This window comes from Aphelocoma coerulescens, chromosome 4A, assembly GCF_041296385.1.
Source record: "Aphelocoma coerulescens isolate FSJ_1873_10779 chromosome 4A, UR_Acoe_1.0, whole genome shotgun sequence".
Lineage (NCBI taxonomy): Eukaryota > Metazoa > Chordata > Aves > Passeriformes > Corvidae > Aphelocoma > Aphelocoma coerulescens.
Window position 1 is genome coordinate 18,673,570 of NC_091018.1, and position 13,424 is coordinate 18,686,993.

At 47.0% G+C, this 13,424-nt stretch overlaps 1 long non-coding RNA gene across 2 annotated transcripts; it reads left to right on the forward strand.

The window, feature by feature from the left end:
- The first annotated feature begins 1,298 nt into the window (after positions 1-1,298).
- LOC138110571 (uncharacterized) lies at positions 1,299-9,256 on the forward strand. 2 transcript variants are annotated; one of them, XR_011150989.1, is made up of 3 exons: positions 1,299-1,535; positions 1,806-1,880; positions 8,181-9,256. It is a non-coding gene; the product is annotated as an uncharacterized lncRNA (long non-coding RNA). The 2 variants fall into 2 exon arrangements; XR_011150988.1 differs by having other exon boundaries at positions 1,814-1,880.
- The last annotated feature ends 4,168 nt before the right edge of the window (positions 9,257-13,424 follow it).

Below are 13,424 nucleotides of genomic sequence, written 5' to 3' on the forward strand. Positions count from 1 at the left end.
GAACAAAGCTTTCTAAAAAGGCAGTAACTTCTCCCTGACTTCCTGAAATCTTAACTTTGGAGGGGGAAAAGAGGTGGTGTTTGATTGCCCACCCTCCCTTCCTATGGAGCACCTTATCTCAGAAGAATTGGTGTCCACACTCAGGAGAGCTGCCCATCAGCAGCCCAGCTCAGCCAGCCCTGCCTGCCATGGGTGTTTAGAGTGAGAGCTAAAAGGGGCAAAGCCCGGCAGGACAGGGCTGGTTTGGGGGGAGGGTTGGGCTGGTGGTGGAGCTGGGAGAGCTGTTTTAGGTTGTGGGCTTTGAGGGGTGCTGTGTGGTGCTACTGGTTAGGGGCTGGGTCAAGCAGGAGGATTCTGCAGAAGGGCGTGGAGATGTGGATCTGCTGCTAAAGATTTGCCTGAGACTTTGGTGGTGAGGAGGAGGAGGAGCAAGAAAAATCAGGTAAGAAAAGCCAAAATGACAAGGGACTTGTGAAGCAGAAAAGCTGGCTTTGGCTCTATCTTAGGTCTGGAGCTCTGAGCTTGGGCTGATTTAATTTTCTTCTCTGGTGCTCAGGATATGCTGCTGAGGGGATACAGGGTGGTACAGCAGTGACATCCAGCAGGGCAGGTGGCAGAGGGTTTGCTGCATGCCTGGGTACCAGCTTTTGGCCCAGCAGGTTTTGAGCTCTTCAGGGGAAGGTCAGGCTCAGAGCTGTGTCTTGTGTGTGCCTGTACCCTCCTGGGTCATGCTGCAGCCTTGTGGACCCACACTGCCTCTTTTCTCAGGGGAAAAACTGGATTTCCATGGCTGTGTGGGGCTAGAAGTGGGAGGAGTGTCTTGCTTGGCTGTGTTCATGGAGCACCAGCTCTGCCCAAGCCTGACCTGGCAGTGCCCATGGAGCTCGTGGTCTTCTCCCTCGCACAGAGCGATCTCTGCTGCTGCTGCTGCAGTTTGATTTGTCTGATGCTCTGTTGACAGTTAATGATTGTTACAATTTTTTATTTTTTTTTAAAGTTATTTACCAGTTTTCTTTCCCGTGGAGCTGAAAATAACAGCAAAATCAATCTAAACTACCTAACACTAAGAAAACAAATAGATTATCCAGATGACCAAATTAAGCTGCTCACAGAACTCATGGGGGTTCTACTCAGTTGCAGCTGTGGGACTCCAAAATAATTGTTGCCAGCAGCCAAATGTGTGATGGGCTGGGTTTTTGTGGGGGGGAGGGTTGGGTTTTCAGGGAGGGTTGTGGGAAGGGAAGTACAAACACCCCACAGAGTGGAACACATGAAGGTAACTGCTGGTATCCCATAGGTTTAATAATGTTTAGTATTGGCTTTTTTTTTACTACTCAAAAGAAGCACATAGATAATAGCAGTGCTGAGAATCTGCATTTCACCTTGGGAAGGAGCAAAGCAAATTCAGTTTGTGAGTAAGGTTGTCTGGCAGCAACGTGGAGAGCCTCTTTTCTCTGGCTGTGTGGGGCAGTGGGGAACCTACAGAAACCCAGAAAAAAACCCCAGCATCTTTTAGGAAGGAAAACAAAGGAAAGGTGAGAAAAAGAATCAGAGTTGGGGGGAGGGGGGGGAATGTTTTTGTTGCTTGGGGTTTTTTTGCTGGCTGTGTCCCTGGTTCTAGCCATGGCACAGTCAGGGTGCTGATAGGATTTTCCTAAATATTTCTGCTTTTAATGAGGTATTTCTGGTTTATGGTGTTAAAGACCCAGCTGAGATGCAACAGCAGGTTGCATGCAGCATGGTGGGTGGTGGATTAGCAGGAGAGAGGATTCTAATCCCAGAAAAAACGTTTTCTTTCTTTGGAGAGTGACAGATCTGGCATAGCTGCGGCATTGGACTGTCACCTCTGAAGGAAGGCTCCTGGAAAGGAAGAAACAAAGGTAAAGAGAAGGGAGGAGAGAGGCAGAGCAAATGTTGTGAGCAGAGAGCTGCAGACAGAGCAAGGACCGTGGGTGCAGTCCCCAGGGGACCATTTGTACCTGTGCTGAGCCTGGGGAGAGCAGTTCTGGAGATGTCAACAGACAAAAGGGTTTGGAGCACGGGCTGTACTTTCCTACCCAAAACGCAGCAGCAATCAGCATTTCTACTTCCATTTGCTCAGGGCTTTTTTGGGGTTGTTTTTTTTTTGAGTTGTTTTTTTTTTTGCTTTTTGCTTTATCTTTACAAATACTCACATGACTTCTTGGTGAGGTTATACCTCCCCTGGGCTGTGTGCTCAGTGCAGGCTCGGACCCAAGTCCCCATTCCCAGCAAGTTCTGGTTGCCCATCTCTGCTGTATGGCAGCAGCTTCACACTGGGAGCGCTTTGCCAGATGTGCAGGCACAGCCTCCTGGTTGGATGGCCTGTCCAGATGTTGGCTGCCTTTGCACTGCTTGTGATTCAGCTGGCTGAAACTCCACCTCATGCTGGCAAGTGCTCATTTTTTGTGAGCAGTTTGAGGCCTCGTGTCAGCCTTAACCCAGTCATGGGGGTCCTTCAAGTTGGCAAAACAGCTGGGGTTGAAGGTGGGAATAGCTGCTGGTCCCATTCCACATCTGGGATCACGGGAGGACACTGACACCACAGAGGATTGTAGTAAAAGTAGGAGGTTGAAGCTTGTCCTCAAGGAAAAATTTCAGGGAAAGCTGCATAAACTGATTCATGGAGGCTTTATTTGCTCACCAGCAATTACTCCTAAGCTTATACAACTTTCTCCTCCAGTGAAAACTAAGGCCCAGCTCTCCTTTCCCTGTGGCACTGTCTAAATCTGATGTGGTCCCACCTGTGCTTAATTTGGCTTTTTATTACCCATGCCCTTTTTTAAAAAGAAAGAAAAACCTAAATTTAGTAACATCAGGGATTTCCTTGCCTAAAGACACAGCCTGAGGAACTGATGCAAATTTGCTGATTAACTTCAGCTGATGGAAGGAAAGAAAAAGTTGAAAGGTTTCCCTTGGAAAGCAGCAGATGTGAAGACCTGGACACTTCTGTGTGAAGTGGCTTTTTGATTTTTAAATTGGCTTTTCTTTTTAAGTAGATAAGAAATTCAGAGAAAAATTGAGTTATCAGGTAGGAATACTACCCTGAGTGAGTGCTGATACTGCAAACTACTCGTCCTGATCATGGGAAGCTGCCCAGCTTTCTCCCTTTGAGATGGATGCAGGTGTCCCCTGCTTTTAATTTTTACAGACTCCCCAGTGCAGAGGAAACTGCTTTTGGAAATCATCTGCCTTGTGACAACGAGGCTCCTGTAGTTTGAGGCTGGGTTTAGTGTTATTCTGTGTAATTAAGTGGAGCAAGAGGGGCTTCTGCAACCGGTGATGCTCCCTCAAATGTGGAGTACACTTAAAACAGGATTAGCCAACAAGCTGATTTAGGGGATGGAGTTAGACAATGCAATCCTCCCAAATCTGGCTTTGCATATGGAAAAGGAGCTTGAGGAAGGTCTGCTGAGGGCAGACCTGCTGCCTGGCTGGCAAGACCATCCCTCCCCCGCTGTCCCAGGCTCACCTGGAGGAAAAGGATGGGGGTTGGCTGGGGAGGTGTTCTGTGATCCTGTGATACAAGGAAAAAGTGTGTTTATCCACAGCTCAGATTCCAGGAGGCTAGAAGGGAGCAGCACTTGGAAATTAAAATGAGATTTAAAGGAGTAATTAAGGATTCTGCCACTGAACAACACCGATGAACTGGCTGGGAATAAATCAGATTTCACTTGAAGGAAGTGACCTGGAAATAGATTATTGCCCTGTCCCTTAGCCAAACTTCCTCACCATGGGGTGTTATTGAATATGGAGCGTGAGGTCACCCTGGTTGGAGCTGGGGAGTGAAACCTCCTGGGCAGAGGCTTGGAAGCCTCTGAGGTGGCTTTTGTTCCAGACCATGGAAATCTCAGCTCCGAATAGACCAGCCCTCATTGGTACAATTTTGCCTCTTGAAAATGCACACAAAATCTTTTATTAAAAACCCTGCAGATGAGTTAACAGCTGGGAGAAGCTGGAATATGATTAATGTCTCGTGAATTAGCCCTGGAGGTACTTTATGGAAATAAGATTTACAACACTATTACACGCAGTCCTGAATGTGCTTTACATTTTTAAATGAGGGGAATGAATGTTTCTCTCTGCTCTGCTCCCTCCTCCCTCGGGCCCTTGCAGAGGTACAGGAAGAGGATCCCAGCAGATCTGGGATGGGAGGGTTTGGTGCTTGGGGAGGTATTGGACTGTGCAGTTAATTGAATGATCTTACTGGCCCCAGTGCTGTATCAAGCAAGGAACCAAAATATGTCCTGACATGTAGGATGCAATTACAAGTAATTAACAGAGCAATTAGGGATGCCAGGATGGAAAGAAGGGGTCTGTCAAGCTGTTTTGTCCATCCTCTCTGCCAAAGCAGCATTGCTCCTGACAGCACATGCTTGGGTGTTTCTGGAGTAATTTCACTCCTGACACCTTTGGAGCTCTGTGGTGCTTCGAGAAATCCCATTTATTCCAGTATTTTAGATGTTCTAGTTAAAATTCTCCTTCTGGACCACACAGGCCTTGCTGCAGGGAGATGGCAATCCCTGTGGGGTGGCAGGAGGTGAAGGCCCTGCCTGGGCATGTCAGGGGATGCTCTGTGGACAGGAAAGGGAACTGTCCCCTCCTGGGAGCCCTCTGCCGCTGGCACCAGGTTACCCTGGCTTTGCCTCAGGGCAAGAAATGCTCTTAATGACCCTTTTTGGCCATGGAAAAACTCTGCCAATCCTTATGCCTGTCACAGAGGTCTTTTCCAATCGCAGCAATTCCATAATCAACCGAGCACCACCACAATGTTCACCTCTAAACCACCTCCTCAAGTGCCTCAGCCACACCTTTTTTTGAACACTCTCAGGGATGGTGACTCCACCACTTCCCTGGTGGAAGCCTGTTCCAATGTTTGACAACCCTTTCCATGGAGAAATTTTTCCTGATATCTCATCTAAATATCACCTTGCATCTGAAGAGAAGCTGAGCTCCTGGAGCTGGGTGACCCCCTTGTACAACACAGACCACGGGTTCCCTCTCCTAGAGAGGGCAGGGAAGGTGAGAAGTGGGCAGCTGAGTGTCTCAGCCTGGTGGTTCTACTGAAGGAAGGCCAAAAGGAATGTGAAGGAAGGAGAAATCCCAGGAATGGGTGGAAAAGGGAGGAAAAATCCCAGGAATGGACAGATAAGCAATGAACTCCACACTCCCATCACCAAAAGTGACAACAGGAGATGAGGCCAAACTAATTCATGTAACTCAGGGTAATTAACCTGGTGGAAAGATGATCTTTGGGGGAAGGTGACAAAGCACCACTTGGTTGTCTCTACTAAAGCACTGGTTTTAGTGGGGGCTAGATGATGAAAGAAGAGCTCTGAATGAGCTTTGAGCTCGTGCTGGTTTTTTTTACCCCAAATCCAGTAGTTTTCCATGAGTACCTGGTGTTTTTAAAAGCTCTGTTTAGGAGGAGACTGTTTTGCTAGAACAACCTTGCCATCCATAGGCATCCCTAGGCTTAGCAATGAGCTGTTCTGCTGAAACCTCTGTCCCAGGCTATCTCAGGTAATCTTGGACACCAAAATGATGCCAATCAGACCTGCCTCGATGTCTGACACGATGTCTGCTCCAGACAAGCTGAATGCTACAATTATCCACTGATTTACTGCATATTTTTCAGAAGATTTGAGCAATCTGAGATAAATTGGGATCAGAAAGTGAGGGGGGCTTATCTGCCCTTTACCCTAAATGCAGTGATGGAGTGGGATATCTGATCCACAGGCAGGCTTGTAAGGGACTACTGTGACACAAAGCTTTTCTCTGACACATCCAGAAAAAACCTTGGTTTTCTCTCCGAGCTGCACTCCGGGAAGCCCAGCTCCATTGGGAACGGAGTGCAGAGCACGGATTGCTCCTGGGAAGGTGGATGCCTGCAGGAATGTGGGGCAGGGACTCCCTAAAGCTCCTGGGGGGCTCGTGGCCAGGGACTGTACCTGGGGCTGGCTCTGCCCTGTGCCCACAGCAGCATCAGGTGCTGAAGAGCCCAGCTGCTGCTGGGTGCTGTGGTCGCTTCGTGTCGTTCTGCTGGGCTTTCAAGGGACCAGTGCCTCTCTTCTGGGCTCGCTGGCTGTGGTGTGGGGCTCTGGGAAACTCCTGCGGCTACGCTTGGCAGCGATGCTAAAGCCAAGCATCTCTTGACTCTTGTTTTGGTTTTTATTCCCATCTAGCGGCAGGCCTTGGGAACTGAACGTTTAAATCAAAATGAACCCAAAGGTCGCGGGATGTCATCTCATAGCCCCTTGCTCTCCCTTTAATGTATTGCCCTCACCAGTTTTGTATTTCAGGTTAATTGGTGCCTTCCCACAAGCCCTGAATCCCCGTGTGAAAAATATTCTTGTTTTGCAGCCCGCGTCTACCTCAGTGCTGCTTCAGTCTCCTGCAAAGTGTAGCTTTAGGGCACCAAAATCCTGGCAGTGACAGGAGTTGCACGGGGCACAGGAATGTTCCTTCTGTGTCCTTACTGAAGGCTCTGTACTGGTTTGAGTGAAAAGCACTGAATCTGCAATTAGGAAAACCAATCTGTGTAACAGATAAGCACCTGCACTGAACTTTGTTTTTAACTTGATTGCCAATCTGGGTAGATAGCTGAGCATCTCTGAGGTGCAAGTCTTCTCTGTCTATTTTCCTAAGACAAGCTAAACCCCAAAAGAAACTCTTTTGGATTAAAATAGTGCTGTCCTCAAATACCAGATGCCTTTGGACAGATCACCTGCAGGCTTGCTATGCTGTCACTAACATGAAGTTCATAAATCTTTAATCTGAAATTGAAATCTTCCAAGAATCCCTATCTGAAACGACATGAAAGCCACCAGGCAGAGACCTGAACTTCTACCACAGAGATAAATAATCCTAGAGTTGTACTTTTATAAACTCTGCATGATCTTCTGTATGTCACTGCAGTTCTCTTGGAGAAATTATTCTAGGCAGAAGGGCTGTGTTCCTGCTGCTTGTCCTAAAGTAATGGAAAAGAGTGGTTATGACAGTATTCTCAAAATAATTATAAACCCATTATTTCATGCTTTGGGATCAAAGACTGGGGATCTTGTTCTCATGATTATGTAAATACTGTTTGGTGGGTCCTGGTTTACGTGCAAAGGACCTTCTGGGGCTGAACACTCTTCTCCTGTGGCTGACTCAGTTGTTCACTAAAAAAAGTTCTGATTGGTGCAATTAATTTATCTGGTACATGGTTTTGTTGATGGTTAATTCCTTCATAACAAGTAGATGCAAGCAACTGTGCAGTAGGTGGCTGGTCCATGATGCTACTCTTACAAAAGGCTCCCAGGTAAAGGAGACAGAGATGCCTTGGCAACCCCCATGAGTAAAAAAATGGGAAGAAACACAAAAAAAAAGGAGGAGGAGGAGGAGGGAATATGATCAGATGGTGAAAGATTCGGTCTTGCTGCTAAAGATGCAGTGGCAGAATGGTAAATCTGAGACACAAAACCAGAAATACAAAATTATGAAGATTCCAACTCAAGCAGAAAAAAAAAGAAACTGGACATTATCTCGGCTGTTGACAAACTGTTTTTAAAAGAAAATAAAATCCTGTCTTAGATACCAGCCCCTTCTGCCTGTGACTTTTGCTGTTCCATGTGCTGCAGCACAGCTCTGCTGCTCCGTGCTGGAGGGATGTGTGTGCCACGTGCAGGAGTTTTCCCATGGGCTGCATCAAGGTTTGCTCCTTGGCTCCGTTTTCCCCGTGTTTCTGTCACGCTCCACTTGGCTCAGGGTTGCCAGGGTGTAATGAATGATCTGGGATTGCATAACTCGGGTTTCACAAAAAGGAAGGAGATGAATGAAGTGTGGCTGAGGCTGGAGTGGAGCAGGGGGGGTGGCAGAGTCCCAGCACATCTGTTCAAGGAGAGGAATTCAGTGAAGGAAATGGACGAAGCCTTCTGTCCTGCATCATTTGAGATTTTTAAGGCAGACTGTGCTCTCCAAAGAAGTCTCCCTGCTTCCCAAAACTCACCATTTAATGCTTTCTTTCTGAGTATTTAAGCACAGCTGCCCTCTCTGAACTGGGGAAAGAGGAGGAAGTGAATGGAAATCTGAAAATTAAGGTGCTTCACTGTCGGTTTGGAGAGGAGAAGGTTTTTCCCGTTTCATTCCTCCGCTAAAGGTTTGGTCTTTCTCTTCCCCAGGATCTGGCACTGCAAAGCAAGGTTTTATCAACTGCCAGAGCAATGAGTGAGCCCTGGGTGTGCTCGTGAGCTCCTCAAGGAGTGGATGCACGTGAGTTGTCATTGCACGTTCCTGCTTTGTGGCAAACAACCAGGAACAAAGAACAGCAAATGCTTCTGGTTTAAATGTCCATCTCTAGCAGCTTTTTAGCTGCATTCCTGTTGCTGTTTGGACTCTGTGATGTTTCTGATTCTCTGGCTGTGGCAGAGGTGCTCAGTGCTTTGGCTGCAGAGATGTTTAGAGCTGAGGTGGGGTTTGGTCTGCCTGGGATGAGTAATGGTCATTGCTCTGCCAACTGGTACAACTTCAGAAGGTCCCAGAGGGTTTTAGGAGTGAGGAAGGAGAAGTCTGCGTTCTCCTTGCTGGGTCCCCACCAGTTTTCAGCTTGTGCTGGGTGTCCCAGTTGCTGGGGAGCTGCACTGGTGGAGCTGCAGGCACCCACACGTGGGCAGGCTCCAGTTCCTTGTTTCACTTCTGATGTGTGTTCAGATGCCTCCACATAAAATTTTCACCCAAAGCTGCCTTGTGGAAGATAATTTCTTCAGTCACTGCAGGGAGAGATGAATTGAGCTCTGGAAGTTGAGCACAAGTCCCTCTGTCTGTCCCCCCCCCTTCTCAACCTTTGACTTTTTTAGGTCAAACAACGCCTTTTATCTGCTTGGTGCCTTAAGTCTTTCATGATGATAGATACAAAATATGCTGAAAAAGCTTTCCTGCATTACAATAAGGTATTGCACATTTTCATCCCATTTTCATGCCTCTCATCCTGCCATAAGGTTAAGGCAACAAATACCCTGTAGGAGATTCTGGCTCTCTCCTAATGATCTTTAACTCCTTGAAATGATTTTGTGAACCTTAGCCTACATTAACTGCCAGCCTCTATTTATGGCTCAGCAACCACGAGCAAGTTATAGCTGATAGATGAGGCAAAGGCTAAAAAGGGAAGTTTTCTGACATCACAACAGATTTTAAAAAAGTCCTGTGCAGCTATTCTGGGAACTCAGCTGCCAGGTTGGCACTACACGGGGTGTCACTGTGGCTCGAAAAGCAGTCGTAATAGCACATGGAGGATTCAGACAGGCAGGTTTCTGTTCTGTCTGTGCTTTTCCTGCAATGAAACACACCTGAAAATTGGAAAGAAGCAAAATCCAGCCAAATGTCTGTGAGTAGGGAGGTCATTCCTAGCAGGCTTTGCAGTTTTCCAGTGGCATACCCACCACAGCTTAAGGCAACTTCTCCATCATGGAATCACTCAGGCTGGAAAAGATTTCTGACATCATCAATTCCAGCCATCAACTCAGCACCACCACCACGTCCTCAGGTGCCCCATCCACACAGGTTTTGAGCATTTCCAGGGATGGGCACTTCACCATTTCCCTGGGCAGCCTGTGCCAGTGCTTGACAGCCCTTTCCATGAAGAAATTCTTCCTAATCTCCACACCTGGTTCACATCCTGGCCTTGCAGGGCAGTGCTGGTTGATGGTAGTGATGCACAAAGAATCATGACAAAGCTGTGGCCACCTCTTTTTTGGTTCCTTCAGCAGCAGGACGGGACAAATGGGTCACGTGGAGGCTGTCCTGTGTCTCTGGGCTGGTTCTAGAGATGTGGGTTTGGCACAGAGGGTCTCACCTCATGCACACCTGAGTGGAAAATGCCACTCTGGCACCACCAGTGCCCAATGACCAGTGGCAGCTGGCAGTGACAGATCATGATGTGGTGAGCAAAGAAAAAAAAAAATGCAGAATTGGCTTTTAAAAAATCACACATGAAAAATGATCATCGAGCTCCTCTTTCAACAGCTTGAATGCTGCAAACATGGTGATGAGAAAAACATCTCCCTGCTGCCCGGTGCTGAGCAGAAATGAGGCATTTCAGGGCTTGCAGGAGCTTCAGATGCTTACAGTTTGCTGGTTATCCTAATGTTTTGCCTTGCCTGACCTATCTCCTCGGGGCAGCAATAAAAATAACCAGCTCCAGTCCACTACTTGGCTGCTAATTGTCCACTTGTAGATCTTAGTCCCAGCTGGGCCTGCTCCTGCCCAAAGGCAGTTGTGTTCAGTAAAGTGGCTGTTCCCATTTGCAGCAGCTTCACAATAGGAGCAGGTGGCTGCCATTTTCCATGCAAGAAAGCTCTTCGGAGAAAAGGAAAACGGGCAAATGAGGAGAGGAAGAGAAAGAAAGAAAAAAAAAATCCAAACAAAAACAAACAATACAAAGCATTGGAGAGAGGAAAGCCTCTGCACCGCTCTGGTTAAAATGGCTAGAGACCAGGAGTGTACAGAAATTAAAAAAGAAGCAATATTTCAGGGCAAGGAGGGAGAAGGGAAATGCTGCTCTTGTCTTTTCTCTGCATCCAGGGCTGCTCTCCCTGTTTTCCATCTCGATCAGTATGCAACACCCAAGTGTTTCCCACTGAAGATGCAGCCTGCTCTACAGCTAATTTTAGCCTCCTGATTATGACTTCCTTCAGTGAGCTACCTTGCCTTGACAGCTTACAAGTACTATGTATTTTCCCTGGGGTGCTGCAGACCAGAGGTGGAAACCTGCAGCGAAGCACAAAGAGAGGAAATGGCAAGAAATCACTTCAGGGCTGCGAGCTTCAGAGCTCTCCTCCCCGGAACAGGTGAAAAAGGAAACTTCTGAAGTGCCTGTCGCACTCTCTCGCTGCTAACAGGCGTCACCTGGAACGGGGACAGCACAGAGCCTGTCTCAGGGAAGAAACAATAGAGGAGAAGTGCCACAGAAGCTGCTTGTTCAACAGCACTGCTTAGCAGAAGCCAGATTTTTTTTTTTTTTTTTTTGTATCAAAGGGAATTCTGCTATTTTTGAGTTGTTTATTCATGCAGAAAGGTTGACAATGAAGCCTTTGAGAATTTTTTTTCGCCTTGTGACGACTTGGGAGGGAACCTAGCAGTGTCTCAGAAGGCTTTATGTTATTGTAGCCAATTCCAGTGTCTGTTCTGCTGCACTCTTCAGCATCTACTCCAAAAAACCTCAGCTCTCTGCCCACAGCACGTACACACAACATGAGCAGAGTGCTGGGCACTCACTGCTGACATCTTTCCCACTGCAAGCACCTGGAGCCACCAAATAAAACTGATAGGAGCAGTTTGGAGGCAAGGAAAAGGTTGTGGTTGTTCGCTCAGCTGAACTGGAGATCTTCCTGCAAAGGGACGTCGTGGGGAGCAAAGGTTTCCATGGGATCCAGGGGGTAATGGCCAGTTTGTGAAAAACATCCCTGTAGGGCTGCTAAAGACAGAGGAATTGCATCTGCTCGGAGTCCCAGGAGCTGGAAGGGTTTTGAGGTGTTGGAGAGAATCAGTATCTCACAGCCTTGTCTTGCTCTTTACCTTCTTCCCCTTTGCTTTCAGCTTCTGTTAGAGGTGACACAGGAACTGGTGGACAGGCTCATGATCTCTCAAACTCAATTTTATGCCCTCTTACATTTTTTTTTATTCTCTACAAGCTTTTTTTTAACTGTAAAAACTATTTATATTTAGAAAACAAAAGGCAATTGTAAAATTCTTAAACTGTATGTTAGAGCATTACTAACTGTTTTTCATTATCTTTTAGGGGGAAAATGTCAGGTTTGCATGTTGATATTGTTCTGTATTTGCACAAGATGTTCTGCCCTCAGGCATACATCATTTTTGAAGCACAGTCATCTTGAGCTCGTGAATTTCCCAGAACAATGTTTAACAATGTGAAAAACTGTCCTGGATGCAGGTAAAGCTTTAATGAATTGTAAGAGCTTGTTGTTCTGATGTCCAGGTCATCTCATTCCAAAATAAGTCCAAGAAGGGAATTTTTCAGAGGGGTCTGGGCTGGGAGGCTCAGTGCTCAGGCTGTCATAGGAGGGATTTTTCTTTTCAGTTATGACTATCTTGTGACTCTTGTAGCCTGAGGCTGTAGAGGCTTCCCCATCTTCAAAGGGCTGAATCTGTGGCTGATCTTTGGAGGTTCTTGCTGTGGATTTCATAGCTGGAAAAGGTGTTCCAGCTTTTTCATTGTCTCTGGAGAGAGGTGCTCGACACCACAGAGAGCTGCAGCCTGCTCCTTGTTGCTGAGGAAGAATTGGCTGGGGTGAACATTGAGGGCTACAGTTCCGAACTTGGATGTGCACTGAGCAAATGAGGGTTTCTCTGCAAACTCCCCAGTGGTTCCATCTTTATGGAGAGGTTTGCTTTGCCAGGAGTCCAAAAATTCCTGGAGAAGTCAGAAACTGGCTGGAGACCACATGAAGCAGTGGGAAAAGAGGTTGGAAACCGAGCTCTGAGGTCTGAGAGCTCTCTAAATCACAGCATCTAAATTTGTAACTGTTCGTGCAGATTCATCTGGAGATATCCAGGCAGTAAGTTCCTCCTTTACTGGTTTTATTTGGGATGAGGAAAGGATGGATTTTACTTTGCTTGGATCCAGTGATGGTTGCAGGGATGAGCCTGTGCCTGGCCTTGGGTCATGCCTTGATAAAGATCCTCTTCACTTCTAGGACTGTGCTGGGCTGAGCTGGGACAGTCCCCAGAAATGAGATTTCACTGTGCTGACACCCAGAGCACGAGCACAGGGCAGTGACAGCCCCTTCTCAGTGGCTCCAGAGCAGATTGATGTGGGACAGGTTGAGGCAGCACAGCAGGCAGTGCTGGCAGTACCACATTTTGAGAGCTGGAGAACAGTGTTCCTGAATAGCCTGGTGAAACCCAGCAGCACCTCTGCCATTCTGGCCATACCCAGTTGCTGTTTCCTTGGTTGATTAGGTTTTTCTTCCTTTTTTCATTTTTTCTCTCCCAGCTCAGATCTGCTGAAGGCAGTGGCAGGTTCCCATCCTTCAAAAAATGCAGTATCACTTGGAAACAATGAGACTTGGGGATCAACAGTGTTTGTATTAATATTTGCCTGGCAGATTAGCTCTGAGGAGCTGATAATTCACAAGCTCTTTGTTCACTGTGGTTCAGTGCCCGTGGATTCTCTCTCTGGAAGTGTCTTGCTGCAGCATTTCTGTCTTTTGAGGTCAGTGCAATGAGCTGTGTGGGTGTTTTTAGACATGAATCACATGCAAAGGCTGATTCTCTTTTTCTTTTCTGCTTTTTTTCCCCCCTGACATACTAGGCAGCTTAAAAAAAAATTTAAAAAGGTAAAAGGAAAAAAAAAAAACAGCCTTCCAAATTCCCAGACTTATTTTTCAGCTGAAAAACAAAACAACATG